The following is a 22,911-nucleotide window of genomic DNA, read 5'->3' on the forward strand; positions in this document are numbered from 1 at the left end:
TCACTGGGAGAAGCACAAACAGACACAAGCTCCTAGCTTGTCTGCATTCCTTTTAAGCCTCTCATTAAAGTTAGCTGATAAGAATCACCTGTTCAAACTCTTTTCAGCCATTATCTAGCCAATTAAAGGAACCTACGAGTGAGTAACATGAGCTAGAAATGATATTGGGGTGATATTAAGCATAACAGTAATATTGCGGTAGTACCAGAGGCTGCATTAATTGTACAGGCCTTAATGTTCATTTCTGGTTTTTTGTTTCCTTCTCACATGGGTGGAATTGAGTTTGGCTGTTTGTTTGTTGAGCATTTGAATCCATCAAATATCCATGTTTCACTTTATTTTTGTTTGGAAATATTTTGGAGCCATTGTTATTCCTTTCATACATCTAGTCTTGATGAAGTTTAGATGTAGGCTGGAGTTGTGAGGAATACAAAATCATCTTTCAGACAGAATTATATTTAAAATTCTAACAACATGGAGGTTGTTTCTCAAAATGTCCTAACATCCTTTTCAGATAAAATGTTATTTTTCCTTTCCATGAAAATGTATTACATTGACCTTATTAATGTCAGATGGACATGCTTAAACAGAGACACTGCATGGACGTGTCTCTTCACTTTAAACAGAGATAAACATGTAGAAGTGCTATGTATATTTTACGAGACCTGATAGAGATCTGGTGGGGGGGGGGATGTACTGTACAGTTCTGGGTTTGTGGTGGTCCATGCAGAATCCAACAACGCTCACCGTCATATCCAACTAACAATGTTTTGATATTTAGTTATATATATATTAGAAATCCCACACGAAGTCTAATGCGTCAGTCACTGTAGTGATGCATGTGAACATGTAGAGTAGCAGCAGCTTTAATGTATTGTATGCTCATATATGCTCATATAGCTGTACCTGTTTATGATAAATGGCTTTATTGGTGTTACTTTTAAAAAGTGAAAGATTCTCATTAGTCAGCTTTCATTCACAGCAAGGCATGCACAAGAGGAAAAGTGGCAATAACATATTTTCAGAAAAAAAAAGCAATTTCACCATGAGAAAATGAATACTAGTCAGATACAAGTGTAGAAGAGAGTCATCAGTCTTTCCTGACAATTACCAATCAGATAAATCACCAATAATCCATTCCTCATTGTTTACTGCTGTTTTTCATGGTCACGCTTTCATTCAAAGGAGAGTGTATGACGATACCAGTAGGTGAAGGAGAGAAGGAGCAATATTGATAGAGCTCATAATGCCATTACACTCGTCTCACCCTGCTGTACACACTCATATAGGCTTCATAGATGCACCGAGAGGCTGTCACTTGTTGACTAAAATATATTTTTCCTGTCCAATCTGGTTCATTGAGAGTAAAAAGGAGAGTATGAAGCTACTAAACAGGACAGGGACAAGTGACAATTTAAGAGATGCCTTAGATGATAATGGACTTTAAAAAATTAATAAAATCTCCACACATCATTAAGAATACTAAAGTACTCTCCAGCATGTGGAGGTGTGGTCATTCAAACAAATACATAACTAAAAAGAAACGAGAGAAGCACCAGAGGAGGGGAAGATGGTTGGAAAGCAGAGACAGCTGGGAAGGAGATTAGTAGACAGAATGAGAAGAGAGGGGTCTGGAGAGAAGTGGAGAGGTTAAAGTGAGAAGAGGTCCTTGATGCACACCCAAATGTACTTGTACATCACTTCCTAAACCTTGGTCACAATATCTGGACTCGTCTTCATACAAATGCATAGATTTCTGAGCATTAGTATACTTTGCCCCTCAATTCTCTTATGAGGGAGTGAATTCCCTGTGACCTGTTCAGTTTATGATTACGGCCTTGCTCTGCATAATGTTTGTCCCAACATACAACACACTGTTCATCTTGCAAGCAAGTTGATCTGAAACTGCTGAACTAGTGAAAGCCTGTTCTTACCCCATTCAAGTAGATGACGACGTTTCTCTCCATTTGATCCACATGCTTTACAGTGGCATTCTCCTGTAGACAGATTATTTATGAGCAGACCAGCTAATGCATGATGGGTATTTTCAGTGAGGTCAAAGTTACCGCTATAGAGCCAGATACTGGTATCAGTGACCCCTCAACCAGACTGAACCCAGACAGCAGCTTGACCTCAATGACCACCATGTCCGTCTCAGTCCTGTTACCATTATACCCGAAAGACAAATTAAAGCAAAGTCAAAGGGTTACATGGGCAAAGCCATTCTTTCCTCTTCTCTAGTAGAGCTCACCTGACAGTCACAGTGACCCCCACAGACAGGTTTGGGGCACTGCAGTTTGATGTTGTGTTGAATGAGATACTGAAGGAGGAGAAGTCATTGGGAGGAGGGATGTTGTAGTGCTGGGTGAACTGGAAGAGAAATATTGATAGCATACAGGATCCCTAGAGTCATTTACACACCCAAGAAACTATTCAAAATGGCCTTCAAGCATCTCCACACCAAGGTGCCCCATGATCAGCACAGGAAGTGGCACCAGACTAACCTGCACAAACACACAGCCTTGGCCTGATGCCCTGACATTGTAAACCCGTCACTTCCTGCAGCTGGATCTGCTGGTACAGTAGTCTGTTGTTCCGGTACACCATGAACTGGGTCTTCAAGCCGTGCGGCGACGTCACACTCGCCGCAATGGTGTCTGTTGTACTGTAGGTTGCAGTGCTATATTTTGCCAGAGCCTGAAGAGCCACTACAGTGTCCTGGGCAGAGAAATGGATTAAAAACAGAGGTAAAATATTGAGTGGGTTTTACGAACAGGAGCTGACCTTGCTCCTATACTGACCAAATTGGTACTTATTGTAGGGTATTGTTTTACACTGATGTTGTCTAACAAACAATGAGGACTAGAGCTTAAGATAGACCTTTTGTATTTTGTACTTCTAGGCATCAGCATTGACCCCTGTACATTATTTGAGTTCATTGGTAAATTGTTTCAACTTACTGTACTGGCTAGGATGTATTCTATGAGGAAATGAAAGCACATTTACCTGACACTTTTATCCAAAGCAACTTACAATTATGACTGAGCACAACTTGTGCAATTGAGACTTAAGGGCCCAACAGTGGCAACTTGACAGTGGTGGGGTTTGAACCCAGACTCTAACAAATATCAAGTACCTTAACCAGTGAGCTACTGCAGCCATGAGCACATTTGTAAGTTGCAATAATTAAGGCAGCTGTTGAGGTATAAACATCTCCAGAAACTGAGCGAGTGAAATATTAGCAGACTGAAAGATCATACTCAAGTTGTGCTACGAAGTAGCAATATTTGAGCTGGTGGTGTGAAGGGGGCACTACCTGTGTAGATACAAAACCCGCAAAGGCGTTGTGCTGCTGGCCCAGCCAGTGGATAATGCTGGCACTGTAGCCCAGGTCAAACTTGGGCAGCAGGGGTCCAGAGAGCACAGCCAAGAGCAAGTAGGAGGTCGTCTCCACACCCAGAAAGTCCGTCACCATCCCAACACATCCACTGCTCCAGTGCTGCCCATCCACTGAAGGACACGGAAAACCACCGAGCCCACTCGGCCAAGATTCTCCAGTAAATACCAACCAACCATCACCATAATTGCTCAGTAAATACAGACACATGCAGCCTCCAATAAACCCCAGTTTTCTCAGCCAGATACCAGCATCCAGTGAAGGTTAAATTGCACCCAAGCTGGGTTTTATTGGGCAAGTCTGACCTGTCACTACGGCTCGCTGGTTCAGGTGGGAGAGCAGGGTTCCTCTCATCACCTGGTCTCTAGCTAGTGTGAAGGTGTAGGAGAGGAGGGTGATGGCATAGGTGACGTTCACCTGTGCAGAGATGTTCCACAGGCAGTCCAAACTCTTGGAAACCATGGCATCCTACCATACCAAAGACACAGCAAGGCATGTTCACACAGACTTTTAATTGAATACTAGAGCTGTTTGAGGAAGAGGAGCTGTTTGAGCAAGAGGAGCACTCACTGTCTCACTGGGTGCCCAACTCTACTACTGTGGCGTACACCAAGAGGGTCACCTTATCATTCACTCCACCCTGTGTAAGAGCGCAAAGTCAGCCAGCTGGCTCACAGGAGTGCTGCACCACACATCTGCTACAGTGCAGTGCCACTCCACACCAGCAGGTGGAAGCAGCACTGCAGTTTCCTGACCTGCATGTCCACATGGATGAGGTTGCCCACCAAGGCAAAACATCCGTTTGGCTGCTGCTTGTTGCCCAGTCAAGTCTTGGCCTCGTCGATGAAGCTGTATTGCTTTGCGCTTTCGAAAGACTTCATCACGAACGCAGTGAGCCTGAGTACACAGAAACCAGGGAGCTTGCTTGGGAGTTCCTGATTTATTTTATATTCATTTCAATAAGAGCCATCCATAGCATTACAGGGCCAGGGGTATGGTGTAATTTGAGAGTTGTACAGGAACCATATCAGATTCCCTCTGGTTTGTGCAAGACTAACCGGGTGTTGCCCGAGTTGTCCGAGGTCCCAAAGGCACTGTACGATCCATCCTCATGCTTGTAGGTGAGCTCTCGCTGGTAGCCTGCATCAGTCATGAGGAGAATGAGTAATGAGAAGGTGATCACCCCAGGTCCACACACAGAACTTGCTGCGATAAGCATGTCAACATAAACATGTACGCTCTCTGAACTTGTTCAGTGCTGTTGATCAAGAGAATAAACTGGTAAAAATCAGTTGAAATCAAACCCCCAAGTATCCTGAGAGCCACTGGTGTGTGCTCTCAACACTCAGCAGGAAGGAGGTGGCTTTGCTCCTGATGGCTGGGGTCAGCTGACCGCTGCTCTCCAGGTACCCCAGGATGAAGATTTTGGGGGCAAAGAGCAGCATGTTCTGTTCACTGCAGCCGTACGGCATGGCCAGCAGGTTGTCCAGGTTCTGCAGTGCACGGCCCATCAGATCTCCTGCAGAGAGTCACCAGAATTGAATGTGTGTCCATATGCAAAACCTTGTTAAATTCCAAAAGAATTTCTTATGAATGGGTTTGTGGAACAGAGCAGTGTACCTGCAAGTGTCCTCACCTGGCACAGAGATGAAGGCAGTGGAGGAACCCTGCACAATCACTTTAGGCAACTTCAGTGCAACATTTCTGTAGGTGTACACAACACCTAGAGGATGGAAAAGAGCCATCAGTGAGACCTCACAGCACACTCATGAACCCAGGTGAGAATATCAATGTTGGACTACAGACCTGCAGGGCAGAGCAGCTCATTGTAAGTGCTGGATTGTTTGGCGCCCTCTGCCTGTCAGAGGAAGAAGGAGTATGCAGTCAGAATGACCCTACTGGGAGCCGCTAAAACAAAATCCTTTTGTCTGCTCTGTATCTTTCTGTCAAGTTAACAGTGAATAACCACACCCATCAAACTCCACCATGACATACAGTACAGACACTACCTGGAACGACAAAAAGGGAGTGTGGTGTGCAAGATACATACACACATTCATCCATCGGACTGAGGAGAATAGCCACCCAACCAAGTTTGGTATTCATATTGTTCCAGCACTGTTCAAACACTCAGAAGCTTACAGCTGCTGGCAGATTCCATTGTTCAGCTCCAGTAAGGGGAGTTGTGGTTACTGGGGCTCTTCAGGGTGGTGTCATGAGGTGGAGGAGACCCCAATGGAGCTCACCTCTACCAGCAGGGTCTGAACCACCGTGTCCATATGTCCTTTCTCCGGCACACCGGTCACCCGATTCCCACACAGCGCAGACATCTGTACTGCTTCTGCAGTCATTGTGAAAACCACCTCACCTACAATACACTCCCCCCCCCCCAAAAAAGTTGGGCATTGGAAATGTCATTAATATACTTAATGAAATGCATAATTGTACATCCAGAAAGCAGTAATGCTACTCAACACATTTTTGCAAGTTGGAATGTGCCTTCTGAGAAGGCTGCAATAGTGGAACACAAATGAAGAGCATTACTGCTAGACAGTAAATAGGTAAATAGGATGTTTCTGCACAGTGACTAGCATTTAAGGATAAAAATACATGTCTAGTCTTCCAATTTCAGCCGACATGGGCTCACAGCTGGAGTCAGACTTACCTAGCATGGAGGGCATGACGACCCATGTGAAGGTCCAGCTGTTGTCAGCACAGAGGCAGTATGTGTAAATGCAGCTCATGCAGGGTTGGACTGAGAACTGATTTGAGGATTCCAGCATCACCTGTACCTTTAAACACATATACAGTGTGTCAGATGGAATGCCGGGGCAGTTATGCAAGTGGTTCAGTGCTGCACTCCACACACCAATGGGCTCTGAGTTCAAGTTCAAGTTTGGTGTATGTGACAAATAAACCAAACTTAAACTTGAACTCAGAGCTCATTGGTGTGTGGAGTGCAGCACTGAACCACTTGCATTACTGCCCCTGCATTCCATGTGGCTTACAGGTACTTCCAGCACAAAACTTTTACACATGAGCCATAATAGGGACTCACTGCACAGTGAACACTACAGAGGGCTCAGTCAAGTAGGAAAGTAGGAATTACGGTGTGCCCCCCCCTCCCCCCCAAGGAGACAGTGTGGGGATAATCAGAAATCAGCTCCTCTGTTCCATAGGGGAGATAGAGAGACACTTGGACCACTTACCATGATGCAGGAGGGTAGGTAGTTGAAGATCGTGGCCTTCAGCGTGAACACCTCTCCACGGACGATGGAGTAGGGCAGGGTCAGGCTCATGAAGAAAGCCTGGAAGGCCGTGAGGCTGACTTTTGGGGCCACGCCAAACCCGACTGGAGATGTACAAAATACACCTCTCTCCCACGTGGTGATGGTGTCTGGGACGGTCTCGTTGACCCTAGTAAACCCAGACGTCCTGGTGATGAGAAAGAAAACTGGTCAGATGAGGCCACTGTGCATTTGGTGGCAACAGGTTTGAGCCACAGCCCAGTGTGTACCAACCCCACATAAACAAGGTCCCAGATCAAAGTCTCTGGGAAGTATCTGCGGACCATGGCGGCTGGTGGGTTTTGGTCTGAGGGAGTCTGACCAGAGCCTACAGAAAGTTCTTTGGCAAAGGCTAAGTTTTCAACTGTTGAGAGAATATTTCTTCGTTAATCAAACACAATATGCATTTATTCACTCAAAATGAGCAAGAAAATGACTTGCCAACCCCAGCAATTCCACATCTACAGTGCAAAACAGCCACATTACAATCCACATCTTGTTAAATATGTAGATGTTTCTGCACAGTAACTAGCATTTAAGGATAAAAATACATGTCTAGTCTTCCAATTTCAGCCAACATGGGCTCACAGCTGGAGTCAGACTTACCTAGTATGGAGGGCATGATGACCCATGTGAAGGTCCAGCTGTCGTCAGCACAGAGGCAGCATGTGTAAATGCAGCTCTTGTAGGGTTGGACTGAGATCTGATTTGAGGATGCCAGCATCACCTGTAACTTTAAACACACATACAGTGTGTCAGAGCCCATTGATGCATGGAGTGCAGCACTGAACCACTTGCATCACTGCCCCTGCATTCCATGTGGCTTACAGGTACTTCCAGCACAAAACCTTTACACATGAGCCATAATGGGGACTCACTGTACAGTGACCACTACAGAGGGCTCAGTCAAGTAGGAATTATGCATTTATTATGCATTTATTCACTCAAAATGAGCAACAAAATGACTTGATACCATGTACAGCCAAATTTCCACAAAGTCCTGCAGTCAAAGAACTTTCTTAGGTCAACAATGGTAATGGTCCTGATTCCAGCATCCTGAGAAAAGGGAACAGTGTTTCAAAGAACAGGATATGAACTAGATATGGTGTTCAACGAACCTCAACATTCCCATTGTATGGACCAGAGAAAGCGAGTCTTGCATTTAATACAGGCTTTGGCAGTCGAGGTGGCATCTCAGAGCAAAGGTAGAAGTCATCAGTGCCATCTGGGTATCCAGACAACTTGTAGACAGGGAGCAGTTTGAAGACCTATCATGACATGAGATGCAAGATTCATCCATAGGACTTGATGACTGTTTATCAGTTGCACAAGTGTGCAAAATATGATCCGAGCAAGAGAAAGCACTTAACACAAGTCATGTCTGATGCAAGTTCACAGTAAAGTATTGTTGGGCTGCTGCTGAATTTGAGTTCAACCCTGATTAGGTTAATGAGAGTTCTGAAGAACATCTCCACAAGTGTTGGATCAGGTTTGGAGCAGAGCTCTGCAGGTGGGTGGATCAGCTGGAACAGACCTGAGCACCCTTTAGGGGTTCGGTATGAATGTATAGATTCAACCATGAGTTCCTTCTCCGGGCTGAGCAGCAACAGGCTCTGATCGATGGCCCTCATGGAGCACATCGAGCCTGGGTGAGCATTCAGCACCAACTCCACAGAACTCCCGGCAGCTCCACAGGAGAAGAGAAATTCAAAGACACCTGGGAGACCATGAGAGACTAGTGAGAACCTCAAACTACACTAAATGGATACAGATTCTTATGAAGTGGAGACCAACCACAGCAACCTTTTACTTCACAAGAGCACTAGATGTTTATGGAACATTGTGACATTCTGACCTTGTTAGCCAGACCCAGCTCAACAGGGAAGTCCATGCTGTCGGCTACCACCTCCCCTCTTGGGAGCAGAGCGTACACCACTACCTGGGCGGAGCGGAGACAGGACATCCTGGAGGGGCACCACCACTCCTCCTCTGTTCTCTGTTACAGACAGGACAGTTAGAAATACAGCAAACCCAGAGCACCAGAGCAGAAAGGGCATCAGTCCAGGAGCTTCAGAGCCCTCCAGAGTTTCCTAAGCCCAACACGTCCACAGATTAAGGACCAACTCATTCAGCCAGACCTGTGTACACTTTTGCCCTTTTGTTTCATCATCTTTCTTCCATTTTGATTTGTAACAAGTGAACTGCTGATTTGAATCAGGTGTGCTTTGGGAATTAACTGTGCACATCCAACAGTTACACCTGAGCACTACTCATGTGTGTGTGTGTGCGCGCATGTGCGTGTTTGAGTGTTTGTGCGTGCACATGTGTGAGTGTGCGCACGTGTGTGTGTGTGTGTGTATGTGCCTGCATGCCTGTGCATACGTGCAAGTGTGTCTGTGCAAGTGTATGTGTGCCTGGGTGTGTGTGAATGTTTATTTGTGTGTGCGCTTTTGTGTGTGTGTGTGTGTGTGTGTGTGTGTGTGCGCGCATATTTGTGTATGTGTGTGTGTGCGTGCGTGTGCATGTATATGTGTGTGTATGTGTATGTTGGTGTGCTTGTATGTAAGTGCGTGTTTGTGAGTGTAAGCTCGTGTGTATGGGCACGCGTGAGTGCATGCAGCTCGGCGTGAAATACCTTGCTTCAGGTCTCATGGACGACAAGCATCAAGACTATTTTCTGTCCTGGCTCCAAGATGGTGGCATGAACTCCCCCTTGCTGTCTGGACAGCAGAGTACCTTGCAGTCTTCAAATGCAGACTGAAGACCCATCTATTTGCAGAATATTTAAAGGACAACTGACACTGCTCCCATATTGACTGACTAATTTAGTACTTACTGTAGGGTACTGTTTATGTTGTTTAACAAACTCTAGCACTTATTGTTTATAGCACTTATCATTGTTTAAGATAGACCTTATGTATTTTGTACTTCTAGGTATCAGCATTAATTCCTGTATTCCACAGTATTCTAGTTAATTGGTATGTTTGATTCTAACCTACTGTATTGTACTTAGATATATTCTATGAGTAAATGACAAAGCCCTTTTGTAAGTTGCTCTGGATAAGAGAGTCTGCTAAATGCCGTAAATGTAAATGTAAAGACATGGTGAGTTGGGGAATAGTTACTTTAGTGGGCAGAGACATGGTGAGTTGGGTATAGTTAAAGGCTAGAGATGTGGACAGTTGGGTTTAGTTATTTTAGTGGGTAGACAGGTGGAGAATTGGTTAGTTAAAGGTTACAGCTGAGGGAAGTTGGGGGTTAATCACTGTAGTTGGTAGAGTCATGGTGAGTTGGGGTTAGTCAGTTAAAGGGTACTGATGTGGGAAGATTTGTGTTAGTTAAATGATGGGTACAGACATGGTGACTTGGGGGTTAGTTACTTTCACAAGTAGAGACGTGGTGAGTTGGGGGTTATTTACTTTAGCGGGTAGAGACGTGGTGAGTTGGAGGGTATTTACTTCAGTGGGTAGAGACATGGTGAGATGGGGGTTAGTTATTGTAGTGGATGGAGACATGGTGAGCTGGGGGTTAGTTACTTCAGTGGGTAGAGATGTGGTGAGTTGGGGGTTAGTTACTTTAGTGAGTAGGGACATGTTGACTTGGGGGTTAGTTACTTCAGCGGGTAGAGATGTGGTGAGTTGGGGGTTAGTTACTTTAGTGAGTCGGGACGTGTTGACTTGGGGGTTAGTTGCTTTAGCGGGTAGGGATGTGGTGAGTTGGGGGTTAGTTACTTTAGTGAGTAGGGACGTGTTGAGTTGGGGGTTAGTTACTTTAGTGGGTAGGGGCGTGTTGAGTTGGGGGTTAGTTACTTTAGTGGGTAGGGACGTGTTGAGTTGGGGGTTAGTTACTTTAGCAGGTAGAGATGTGTTGAGTTGGGGGTTAGTTACCTAGGTTGCTGCTTATAGGACTCCATGGGGGCTTTGTCCACCTACCCATAATGAACACATTACAATATAAAACCATTAAACATACAGTACTATAATGAACCATAATGAGTGTCATTATTTAAACCATCAACCCTGTGAATTCTCACCTTGTAGTGTGTTGGTCCAGGGCTGTGGGCTTCGTCTTTACTGAGGAAGATGAGGGTTCGTTGTGCAGTGGAGTCAAAGCCTCCCTTCCTCACGCTCTCCAGATGTGCCTTCTTCAGACTGTCACGCAAAATACCATAGTCAAATACATTATACGCCTCCGACTCTGAAACACACATACACACACACACACACACATAGGTGTGCCTTCTTCAGACTGTCCCGCATAATACCATAGTCAAATACATTATATACCCCTGGCCCTGATACACACACACACGCACACACAGACATGCACACACACCTTTACTCTGAGCTCCACAACCATAGTGAACATCAGCTAAATGTCTTTACACTGAGCTCCGCCCCTCAAAAGATCATGTAGTGGTGGAGATGTCAAAACAATGCTACAGGATGAACTAGCATAGATAAATTAACCCTACCCCTAACCCTAACCTTAGAACTAACCCTAACCCAAACCCTAAACCCTAACCAAAGAAGAAACTAGCATAAATACATTTTCTCTTCTCTTGCTCACTCACACACACACATGTGTGCACACACCTGGGGTGGTGTGTTTTCTGTTCTCTGGTAGAAATAATGCTGCAGTGAGGCTGAAAGGTTTCAGTGTACGTGCGTGCGTCCGTGTGTGTGCGTGCATGTGTGTGTGTCTGTTTGTGTGTGTGCAGGAATGCGTGTGTGCGTGCATGCGTGTGTGTTTGTGTGTGTATCCATGTGTGGGCATGCATGTGTGTGTGTGTGTGTGCATGTGTGTGTTACCTTCTTCTCCTCCAGCAGGGGGGGGTATCGTGGTCTCTGCAGCTCATTTCATCTCTTTAGCTCCCTCCTCAAATTCACATTTACATAACACACAGAGTGGTCCTTCACACACACACACACACACACACACACACACACACACACACACACACACACACACACACACACACACACACTCTACTTACACAACATGATCATGTTTAGTACTTGTGTATTTGCTGACAGCAACTTTCTGAGCTACTGCAGTGACTCCTGTTTCTAAAGAGATCATATAGAAACTCATTTCTATTAAAAGTATATTAACATTTCCCTCTAAAGAAGCCTAACAGTCAGACTAAACAAATGTGTGTGGTGTGTGTCTGTGGTGTGTGTGTGTCTGTGTTTCAGTGTGTGTTGTGTGTAGTGTGTAGGTGTATGTGTGGTGTGTGTGTGGTGTGTGTGTGAGTAGGTGTATGTGTGGTGTGTGTGTGTGGGTGTGAGTGTGTGGGTGTGTGTGTGTTGGTGTGTGTGTCTCTGCAGACCAAAGTTAAAATGGAACAGATTTGTCAGCTAGGCGATAAATAATGAAAATACCTCAGAGAGAGAGATATAGAGAGGCGGAGAGAGAATGTACTCAATAAACCTCTCGGTCCATGCTTTTGCTATTACTAGCTAATTACTTTTCATTTCCTACTCTGGGTCCAGTTCAGACAGTACACAGTGTGTGTATAGCATCTAGCACCAAGGGGTTATTTCTAAGGTCCATTGATGAGACTGGCTCTATGCTGGGCTGGTGACATAGATGGAAAACTATTGTTTTTGCCATGGTTTTAAAAATGATGTGCTGTGAAATGTACTCCTGGGTCAAATTGCATAGATATAGTATGAATAATATGATTAGGACCCAGATAAGTCAAAACAAGGACTTGGGCAAGTGTTTAGGGCTCTAGGTCTCTGGTGATAAATATCTGGGTCAGCCCATGCAACAGCATGTCTGAAGCTTTTCAATAACTTTTTATTGCTTATTGGTCACCGTGTATTGCCTTTTCTTACCACTCAGTTTTAAATATCAACAAATAGGGCAGAACAAAACATTATCTTTATGATATGGTCAACTAGTGTTTACTGGCAAACCCAAAGAAATTGATTAGAATGGGGATGGTTTTAAAGAAATAGCAGCATAAATTAGCGTAACACAGATGTTTGTAACTTGTGGATTCATCTGTCTACCGAAGTTTTAGATGAAGACGTCAGGGAGCTGCCCTCTCAGTAGGACTCAGCTCTGAGTCTCCCTTCTTAAATGTCACATATCTATTCTTCAGTAATTTGTGGCCATTAGAATGGCTCCGTTAATTACAGCTATAATAATGTTCATGCCAGCTGTGTTGAATCGCACAACGATGTCAGAACCTAGAACAATTAACTGTGGAACTAGGTGGAGAGAATCTGACTGGCAGTACATTGGAAAGGTTTGATGCATATCCCATAGTCATAAAGCCTTGAATGAAGATGAAGGCTAAGAGAGCAAATGTTATGTAATTCTTCAAACATGAATACTAAACGTAGAATTCTGGCAAATCATGTCAATTACATTCCATTATACTGATGTGTTTATTTGATTCAATGAGTACATAGTCTTCCTTCCCAAAGTTATATTGACTTCTTATACTGACAATTTTTAAACATGTACAGACAATTTTATTCCCTGGAAAGTAGCATACACACACACTCTCTCCCTCACTGACATACACACACACACACACACTCACACACACACTCACACACACACACACACACACACACACACACATATATCAGAGATTTTTCAACTTTCAAATATAAAAGGCATAACACTATTTTCAAATATAACAGTATACTGTTTTTATTTTAGCTCTGCACAAAGAGCATACAGCATGTATGTGTATATACGCGTACAAGTGTGTGTTCAACTGTGTTATACACAATGCTGCAGTGGCCTGCCCTGCTTCAGCTTGCTCTTTACTGCACTACACTTCACAGAGAGCTTTTAATGCTGCCTCTTCAGAATGTCTAGTTGGCTCTGCAGGTCCTTGCATGCATCCTTCAACTTCTCAAGATCCTGAAGCAGCTTCTTGTTTCTCAGCAGGCTGCAGTGCTGGTAGAGCCACAGGTTGTCTGCACGCATCTTGTACTTAGCTATCATTACCCCTGCCAGAGCTTTCTGCTTGTTGTCGATCATTGACTTTATTTTGGCCAGATTGGTTAGTTTGGCCTGGATCTCCAGCTCCACAAAGTTGATCATTTCCTTGAGATGTGACTAGAACTGAGAGTGGAGGTACACAACACTGAGATTATTTTCTATGCCTTCAAGACTCTACTGTCTAATACATCTTCCCATCCTACTCCATGGTAATAAATTTACTGCATTTTCAGTTTTAAATGGGGGCTTGAAATTTCCAATTTTTGTGGTGTTCATTTTAACATTAGGTACCTGAAATTGTAAAAATAGCACAATGATCATTCAGGATTCAAATTGAAGTAGACACTTGGGATTAGACATCAGTTCACATCCAGGCTGAATTGTCCATCATTTAGGTTCCATTTGAGCTCATCTAATACCGAAGAAAATGTAAAAAAACCAAAAAACGTCTTTGATTCTTTTGGTGTATATTGTGTCTATTGATGCTGGAGATTCATTTTCACTCATACTCTACACTTTCTGATTCTGTAATAAATTGAACAGTTTTGAGCATATACATGAAATGACTAACTAGCTACACAATGTTTTCCACTAGGTGTCCTAGACTTCTCCGAAGGGTCCAAAAACCTTTCCAAATGCACACAAAGTCATTAATCACTATACATCAAGTTTGCATGTTTCTTTTTGCTAAAACATCACTCTTCATGGGCTGCCTCTCCTTCTGCGTCTTCGAGTGGGACGTGGAGGATGTGGCCCGTCTACAGTAGGCTCAGGGAGGCACCACGGTCCAGAGGCCGCCTGACTGACTCCCGGTCTTCCGGCAGACCCACGGCCAAGGAGCTGGCTCGGCACTGTTGGCGCTGTACACACAGGGCTCAGGAGACTGAGCTGCTCCTCCAGGAGCTGCTGGAAGACTACATGGATGTGACGGACACCATGGACGTCAGACTTCTGGACCGCGAGAAGATGGAGGACATCTGGCAGACCCAGATGCGCCACCTCCACTGTATTCAGGACCCTCCTGTTGTTCAGCTGTACAGGAGGGTGGGGCAGGTGACCAGGGCAGGGGTCGTGCTGCCCGTGTATCGCTGCGCACGCGGTTCCACATCCCTGGAGTCATTCCACCTGCACCTGAACTACTTCGTACCTGGTAAGTGCCTCTCTCACGTTCGCTCTCTGTATGCATGTCAGCACTGTTTACTAAAAGCCTCCTTTCCTTGACTGCTGCAGGTACAAGTGTGAGTGCCCTGCACTTCCAGGCGTACCTGCTTGAAGGGTTGGTGAGGTGGAATGAGGACCGCGTGGCAGCGGCAGTGGAGGGAAGCGATCCTACTCAGGTCTGCTACAGTGGCCAGCTGCAGCACTACGCCAACCAGCTGAGCCAGCAACTCCTTGGGCTCCAGCTGGCTGAGGATTACACTAGGCCTGGAGGGTATACAGGTAATTCCCCCAACCCCCTCTCTCATATTCTCACACACACACACACACACACACATACACACACTTAACCCTTTTTTCCCTGTGATGTATTAAACACTTGTATAGGTGAGCTCATCGGGGTGGAGTATCTGTACTCTCAGACCGGCGTAGTGCTGCAGGAGGACCTCGGCAGGGATCCAGATTTTCCAGATGGGATCAGCGATGAGGACCTTCCAGAGCGGGAGGACGAGGGCTTCGAGGATGTGGATGTGGGATTCTATGAGTTTGCGGGCCTCACGTGCTCCAAACACAGTCTCGAACCACTGCCGCCTCTCCATCGCGCAATGGGATCTCATTCTCCGGCTGCCTCATCGCGGACCCGGCCGAGTCCTCGGCATCCGGGATGACCAAGGAGACCGTCCCTGATGGCCAAGTTGCTACCCAGACTCAGGCTTTGTGTGGGGATGCGGAGGATGTAAGTGCATTGTAGTTCTTTCTGTTCACTTTGTATTTACATGTACAGTGCAACACAAGTCCTAAGCACTCCAAAAAAAGGTGTTCAACCATATGAGAGCAGTAAACGTTTGTGTGCTTCAGTCCAAAAGTGTATGTTTCTTTTTTTTATTTCTAGGAGAGCCTGGGACCTGATGGTGTTCCAGGCTACCATCATGTAGTAAACCTGGCCTTTGTGACACAGCAGAGGGTAGACAGCATCGTCCCTCTCTGGGACAAACTGCCGGAGAGTGACGAGGGCGGCGTTGCCTACCCACCTCGTCACAGAGACCGACTTATTAAGGGACGGTTTAAAAGCAGCCACTCTAAGACCTCTGTTGTAGCTGGAACAGAGAGTCTGAAGCAATAAGTGCACTCTCCATAAACCAATGAGTTTCCTTGAGTTTGACTTGTAGCTGTGTGAATAATTGATTCTATCTGTCTGTGTGTGCTTTTGTATCTTCACAGCTGCTTCCTTGGACAAGGCAGCGGGCCTGCTCAGTGGCCCAGCATCAGCCGCCTCGTGGAGGCCGTGTGCCTGGCGCTTTGTTGGCTTCACCCAGATGGTCAGACCGTCGCTGGGGTCAGGGTGAACAGGTGGGCTGCCGTCATGAGGGACTATGGTGTCAACAGGGACGTAGTCCTCGGCAGCCCCGGCCTCATCACCCAGACCCGTATTCAACTTTTTGAGTTGATTCAGCGGACACTGACCCAGTGGTGAGTTTAGGGGGTTTTATATTGACCTTATTGGCACTGTGGACTATACAGGCTGAGTACTTATAGGCTGTGCTGCTTTTTTTTACAGGTACAATGCCAGGAAGAAAAAGCAGGAAAAGGATGTTCTGCACCTGAGCATTGGCCAATCCAGCACTCCCATGGTGGCCCCGGAACCCCTTGCTCCCGCGCTGAGTAAGCTCCCGGAGCATCCGACTCATGGGCACCCTGCCTTTGACTTTAACATACAGCAGGATGCGTCCGGGCAGGCTTCTCAGCGCATCCGAGGCCAACCTCCTCTTCTTCCCGGCGAGACCCCAACGAGCTCCATTCCAGAAGGCGACGCGACTTCTGCCACTGTCGCCACTCCTACTGCCCCTGCCGCACCGGCCAGGCCCAAAGTGCCCTGGACCACGCCGTGGCGTTGGAAGAAAAAGGCAGAGGCCGAGGCCGCCGCCGCTGCTGCGGATGGACAGGCTGTCCCCACGAAGCGACGCAAGCATGAACATTATGCCTGCAAGCAGTGTGGCCAACCTAAAACTAAAGAGCTTGGCCACAGCAGGTGCACTTCTGCAAGGCGGCAGCGGGGAAGACCGTGGAGCAGTGGATGGAAGAGATGAAGAGAAGAGATGCTGGACAAGGTCAGTGATCTGCTGACCACCCAACTCATCCCATTGTTCATACCTGTACATAGTTTTATATTTATTCCTGCTTTAATTATTTATTCTGTGTGTTGTTCATAATTATTTGTACTTTCAAAAGTGAAAGAGCAATGTTTTATACTGTTATACTTCACAAAGTGAAGCAGCACTGTTTAATACTCTGTTATACTTCACAAAGTGAAGGAGCACTGTTTAATACTGTTATACTTCACAAAGTGAAGGAGCACTGTTTAATACTGTTATACCTCACAAAGTGAAAGAGCACTGTTTAGTACTCCGTTATACTTCACAAAGTGAAGCAGCACTGTTTAATACTGTTATACCTCACAAAGTGAAGCAGCACTGTTTAATACTGTGTTATACTTCACAAAGTGAAGCAGCACTGTTTAATACTGTTATACTTCACAAAGTGAAGCAGTACTGTTTACTACTCTGTTATACTTCACAAAGTGAAGGAGCACTGACTTATTCTGCTTTGTACTTCACAACGTGAATGAGCACTGACTTATACTGTATTTTAAGTCTCACAAAGTTATTCTGCTTTGTACTTCAAAAAATGAATGAGCACTGATTTCTTGTGCTTTGTACTTCAGAAAGTGAACGAGCACTGATTTCTTCTGCTCTGTACTTCACAATGAACAAGCACTGATTTATTCTGCATTCTGTTGCACAAAGTGAATGGGCACCGATTTAAACTACTTTAAGAAAGTGAATAAATAACTTTTTGGTAATGAGACACAATCTCACAAATAATGCACTTGTTATTTTGATTGATATTATTTATTTCATGAACAATAAACAACTATTTAAACAGTTCGGTTTCCTGTGTATAAATGATTCGGTTAAATTAACTTTATTCAATTAACATTCAATTAAGTCAACTTTATTAATCTTATTCTTAAATGAACATGCAATTTTAACAATATATATATATATTAGTGGGAGATATTTTTAAAAATGCGGAAAACCATTAGAAATGCGGAAGACAATGAAACTGACAATCTGTTAAATGTCTGTTGGATTTTCATATGCAATCTTAATCGTGAATATAAAAGTGAATATAATTACGCACAGATAGAAGATATTCAAAAGCGAGTCTAAGAGCATGATACACAGCTACTTGACATGCATGCTCAACTGCACATGGCTACTTAATATGCAAAACAACAGCCAACCCTCTATGGCCATAGTCCCGCCTCCTTGCCAGAGAGGTCACAGAGGTCACCTGGCCAGGAATTTGGGCAGATTCTGGGTTCTGGGTGAACCGTGGGTCCGGGAAGGCCGTGGATGGCATGGGTGGGGTCGGGCGCCTCCAGAAGGGCCAAGGGGGGGCCAAAGCAGCTCCGGAGGGGACCCGGGGCACTGGACTGGCCACAGAGAAGATTGGCTGCCAACAATTTCAAATTGGCCATGCTAATCTTCTCTGTATCGATCCAATTTTAGTATTTGTGCTGCTGTAACAAGCACGTCCTGACCCTTGCACAGAGCACACAGTAAATTAAAGTGATGCATGAAAAGCTTACAGCACTTAGTATTCCCAGATAGGGTCCCACCTCAGTATTAAACCAGCCCAAACCTGTTTACCTTCCAAGGTCAGACTAGCTCAGGCTTTCTCAAGCTGGTGTGGCGGTAAGCTTTGGAGGTTTTGTCAAATTGCATATTCATAGCAAATATGATCACTGTCCAATCTAACAATTTTTTTTATTAATCACTGCACTTCACATTCAACCATGTTAGCTGCAAAGTAAATTAAAGTGATTCAAGAATAGCTTACAGCACCGGGTATTCCCAGGTGCTAACAGATATATTTTTTTATTAACCAGTGCACTTCACATTTGAGCATGTTAGCTGCAAAGTAAATTAAAGTGATTCAAGAATATCTTACAGCACCGGGTATTCCCAGGTGCTAACAGATATATTTTTTTATTAATCACTGCACTTCACATTCAAGCATGTTAGGTGCAAAGTAAATTAAAGTGATGCAAGAAAAGCTTACAGCATCTAGCATTCCCAGGCAGGGTACCAGCTAAGTACTAACCAGTTCCAAACCTGTTTAGTTTCTGAGGTCAGGCATGCTCAAGCTGGTGTAGCCGTAAGCCATATAATGTTTTTTTTTAATTGCCTACACATAGCAAAACAGATCATTGACCAAGCAAACAGTTTTTTTTTTATTAATCACTGCACTTCACATTCGAGCATGTTAGCTGCAAAGTAAATTAAAGTGATGCAAGAAAATCTTACAGCACCTAGTATTCCCATATGTTTAATGATTACAGTGGGAGAACTTGCTAGGAGAAATAACACATTCATTTCACTCTAAATATGGGAACTTTCAGTAAATGGGGTTTGCTTTGGAATTATGTATGTGTTGTTTGGTGTAGCCTATTTGTCTAGGTGCTGTGAACATACACATTTGAGTTTATTTGCTGTCCACGCCCTTCACAATCCAAGCAGTACATGATGGCGTTGACTGTTTGCTGGAGTTCACTAACCTGTTGGCACTTTATACACAGGTAACTATGTAGCTTATATCTAACTTGTATGACCTGTATAGCCTAATGTACATGGAAAAGTCAGATATTCGAAATTCGAAATGTGCTGAAAAAATGTCCACTGAGAGGTTTGAGGACAGAGCCATGCTGCCAAGTATAACTTGCAGCAAGTTAAATAGTTTTCTTTGATTTGGTTTTACTTCTTAAACAAATGTGCAAAAACTACTTTGCAGAAATAAAGTCACTAAAATGCATCTCCTTACAGTCCCGGGTGTGTTGAGAGAAAAAGCAATACTGTTTTATGTTGCCTGATTGAGTACCTTGGGGAGCAACAAGAAGAGCTCTTCCAAGAGTGCCAGGTATGTTATTTACACTTATGACATTTAGCTGACTCTTTTATCCAAAGCAACTTATAAGTATATTCATTATATGCTGATTTTTCTATCCTGAAGGCAATCGTCTGTTCCAGCATGATAATCTTTCCATCGACACCAGTCTGTTAGATTAACAAATGTTTCTTTATGGGATACTGGGGTAAAGCATTGAGATGTTGCTTTTCATTTGTCATCTGCTTCTATTTAACTCCCGATTAATTTTAAAAATCCCTGTTTGTGTTGAAATAAATGGCTTGACCAGGAAAACTGGATTGTACTGGAATAGCATGTAGTTAAATATGCTTGTTAAAATTAAAAATGCATATGCTTGTTTCTTTTTAACATGGAGGATGAATGTGAGTTACACACAGACCAAACCATGAAGGTGCTTGTGGTCCATAATCCAACAGCCAAGAATGATCCTGTAGATGTCTCTATTGTGATAGAGGGCAACCAAGTGCTGAGTGGGTGTAGAAACCAAACAAAGGCATGTAGACTGTTGCTCGGATTGATCTATGCCCTCAACCTGGAATATCCTGAGAAGCTCCAGTTCAGTTTTGAAGTGTTCCACTTTTTTCGAAGCCTTTTTGGAGCTTGACAGGGCAAAGCTGCTCAAGAAGGGCCACAGCCTTAAAAGTGAATGGGATAAAATGCTAATGGAACGAACTGTTTGCACCCATGTACTACTACTTTTGGATCACTGTTTCTCAGAGAACATGGACTAATCAGTTGAGCATATTCCATCAGACTATTTTTGGCTGGTTTAGTGTTATTTTGGTTTTGCTTTTGTCTTTTATTATTAGTAATATTGGATGCTTGCCTTACTCCTTGCTTTGCATATGGCTCTACCTAGTGGACAATTGTGGGCTTGTTTACTTATTTTGATGATAGCCAAGAACCAGATGGAACTTCTATACTGATTATGACCGCAATAATTGATTTTCTGTTAACCTCAAAATAGGTTTTGAGATGTACCTCTGTTACGACCCTATTACCTGTGCCTTTCTAGAGCTCCGAATCTAGGTCCACAAATGGGTGCAACATAAAAAAAAAAAAACATGGAGACACACTCTGTACGGGAGTTTCAGTTTTGTACACACACACACACACACACACACACACACACAGCATAAACCTAACAGGAGTGTTTCTTCAGGGTGAGCTTTACACCAACACATCAAACAAAACAAATCTACTCAAGTGGATTCAATCATTCTTTCCTAAAACAAAATAAAATAAAATACAATCACTCTTCCCTCAACTCCTTATCACAAAACAGAAATACAACAACAAAGCAAAAACGAACACAGCATCCACCCATACAACTCTGAACAATAAGACAAAAACAATTCTTAATATTTCAGGCAATCATTTATCAGTAAGTGAGTCTCAGTGGTCCTTTTTGACACTGGCTGTAACAACTCAATGCTGCTAATGGAGAAGCAGTTCATGGCCTTGTGGATAAAGCCTCCAAAGATCGAGTACCTCTCAAAGGCTCTATATAAGAACTTAGCTGGACAGCAAGTAATAACTCATAAGGCCCTATTTAAAGAACAAGAGATAAAAAAACAAACAAAAAAAACCCAGTCAACTTCAACACACCAATCACAAAAAGGGTCTACCACAGGCAGTAATTGTACCAACACAGAGCCTTACAAAGAAGCGTCTACCATGGCACACGAGGGGTCTACTGAACAAGACACCCTGCCTACACATTCGGGACGCAGATCTTTAACAGGAGGTTAATTATCCCTTCAACCAATCAGGTTGTCCGTTGCTGTGACAATGTCATCTTGACAGCTCCCTGGTTCTTGGTGCACCCTCGTGTGGATAACCTGAAAAACAAATTCTAATACCACATGACAAAGAACAAATCAAAAGAAAAAACCAAAGAACATAACAACCTCATTTTCTACATTGAAGCATGTGACTAAATAAACACTTTGCAAATACACAATGAGTTGAAACTATGCATATAATTAACCTTTTATGTACTGTTATATTTGTTTGAGCAATGTTTAATATTGCAAACTCTCACATTTGGCCATAATACAATGTTTGCATTTGGAAGCAGAAAAAAAACATTTTCATTTGCATATGTAGAGTGAAGAGGGTCCTTTTGTCCCTCCTTTATCTTTTTTAATATGGTTAATTAAAAGAAATTGACCAAATCAATATTGTGTTTTGTGTCTGACAATTTAAGTAAAACTAACCTTCCCTGAATAAGTAATGGTTAATTGATGATAATGATTTAATTCATTATTATTATTTATTAGATAATTTGCCTACTAACAATCAACAGTTAATATTACAATTTTTTCTAAGTAATTAGTAGTGTAATGTATTGAGAAATGTTATGTAGACTTTAGCTAACTTCTTTTAGTGTGTCATAGCTGTTCAGTTTAGGTACTCCTTACTCAAAATATGGGGTGAAATATACCCAAACAAACTGATTGCAAATTGTTAACTCATGTTTTTTACAGTGTAGTTTATCATTAAAAACAAGATTTATTTTTGTGTCACTTACACAGTCTGGTATAATATGCCAGTGGCTAATTTGTGTGGTTAAGGAATGACACAAAACAGTTAACCTCATGGTTACAAGTGGTCTGAGAAACATCATTTGTAGTTAGCTGGGCCTTCCTGAGTGAGACCTCCACTGAACAACTTTTCTCTGACTGTAAGTGGTAAGTTGCCTACTGCTCAGAATTGCTAATGGAAGTAATTGTAATGACTTCATACACAAAAACAGCAAGGGTTTCACTTAGTCACAGGATGAAATATGTATACATAAATAAATAGAATCCCACAAAGCTTTTTTAAATGTCAAAACAAGATGATTTATTTGTGGTCATTCTCTCAAACAGTAAATTCTCACTGACAAAAAGAAACTTTTGCTGTATAGGTAATTGTATTTGTATCTGAATTGTGAACGTTTTGATATCTGGCCTTACCTCGTCAATTTATTTGAGTGATATAATTGTGTCCATGAGATGGTAGTAGAGAGTAACATATGAGCGTGCAGACAGAATTGTACAGTATCCTCTTAGTGTTATTACTTTACTACAATAACCCCAGAGCTATATTGATGGGAGAGGGCACAAT

At 43.5% G+C, this 22,911-nt stretch overlaps 2 pseudogenes; both read right to left on the reverse strand.

Moving 5' to 3' along the window:
- Positions 1-2,027: 2,027 nt before the first annotated feature.
- LOC113591039 lies at positions 2,028-13,755 on the reverse strand (annotated as a pseudogene).
- A 4,591-nt stretch (positions 13,756-18,346) lies between these two features.
- Positions 18,347-18,407, reverse strand: LOC113588920 (annotated as a pseudogene).
- Positions 18,408-22,911: the final 4,504 nt, after the last annotated feature.

Source organism: Electrophorus electricus, chromosome 21 (assembly GCF_013358815.1).
Source record: "Electrophorus electricus isolate fEleEle1 chromosome 21, fEleEle1.pri, whole genome shotgun sequence".
NCBI lineage: Eukaryota > Metazoa > Chordata > Actinopteri > Gymnotiformes > Gymnotidae > Electrophorus > Electrophorus electricus.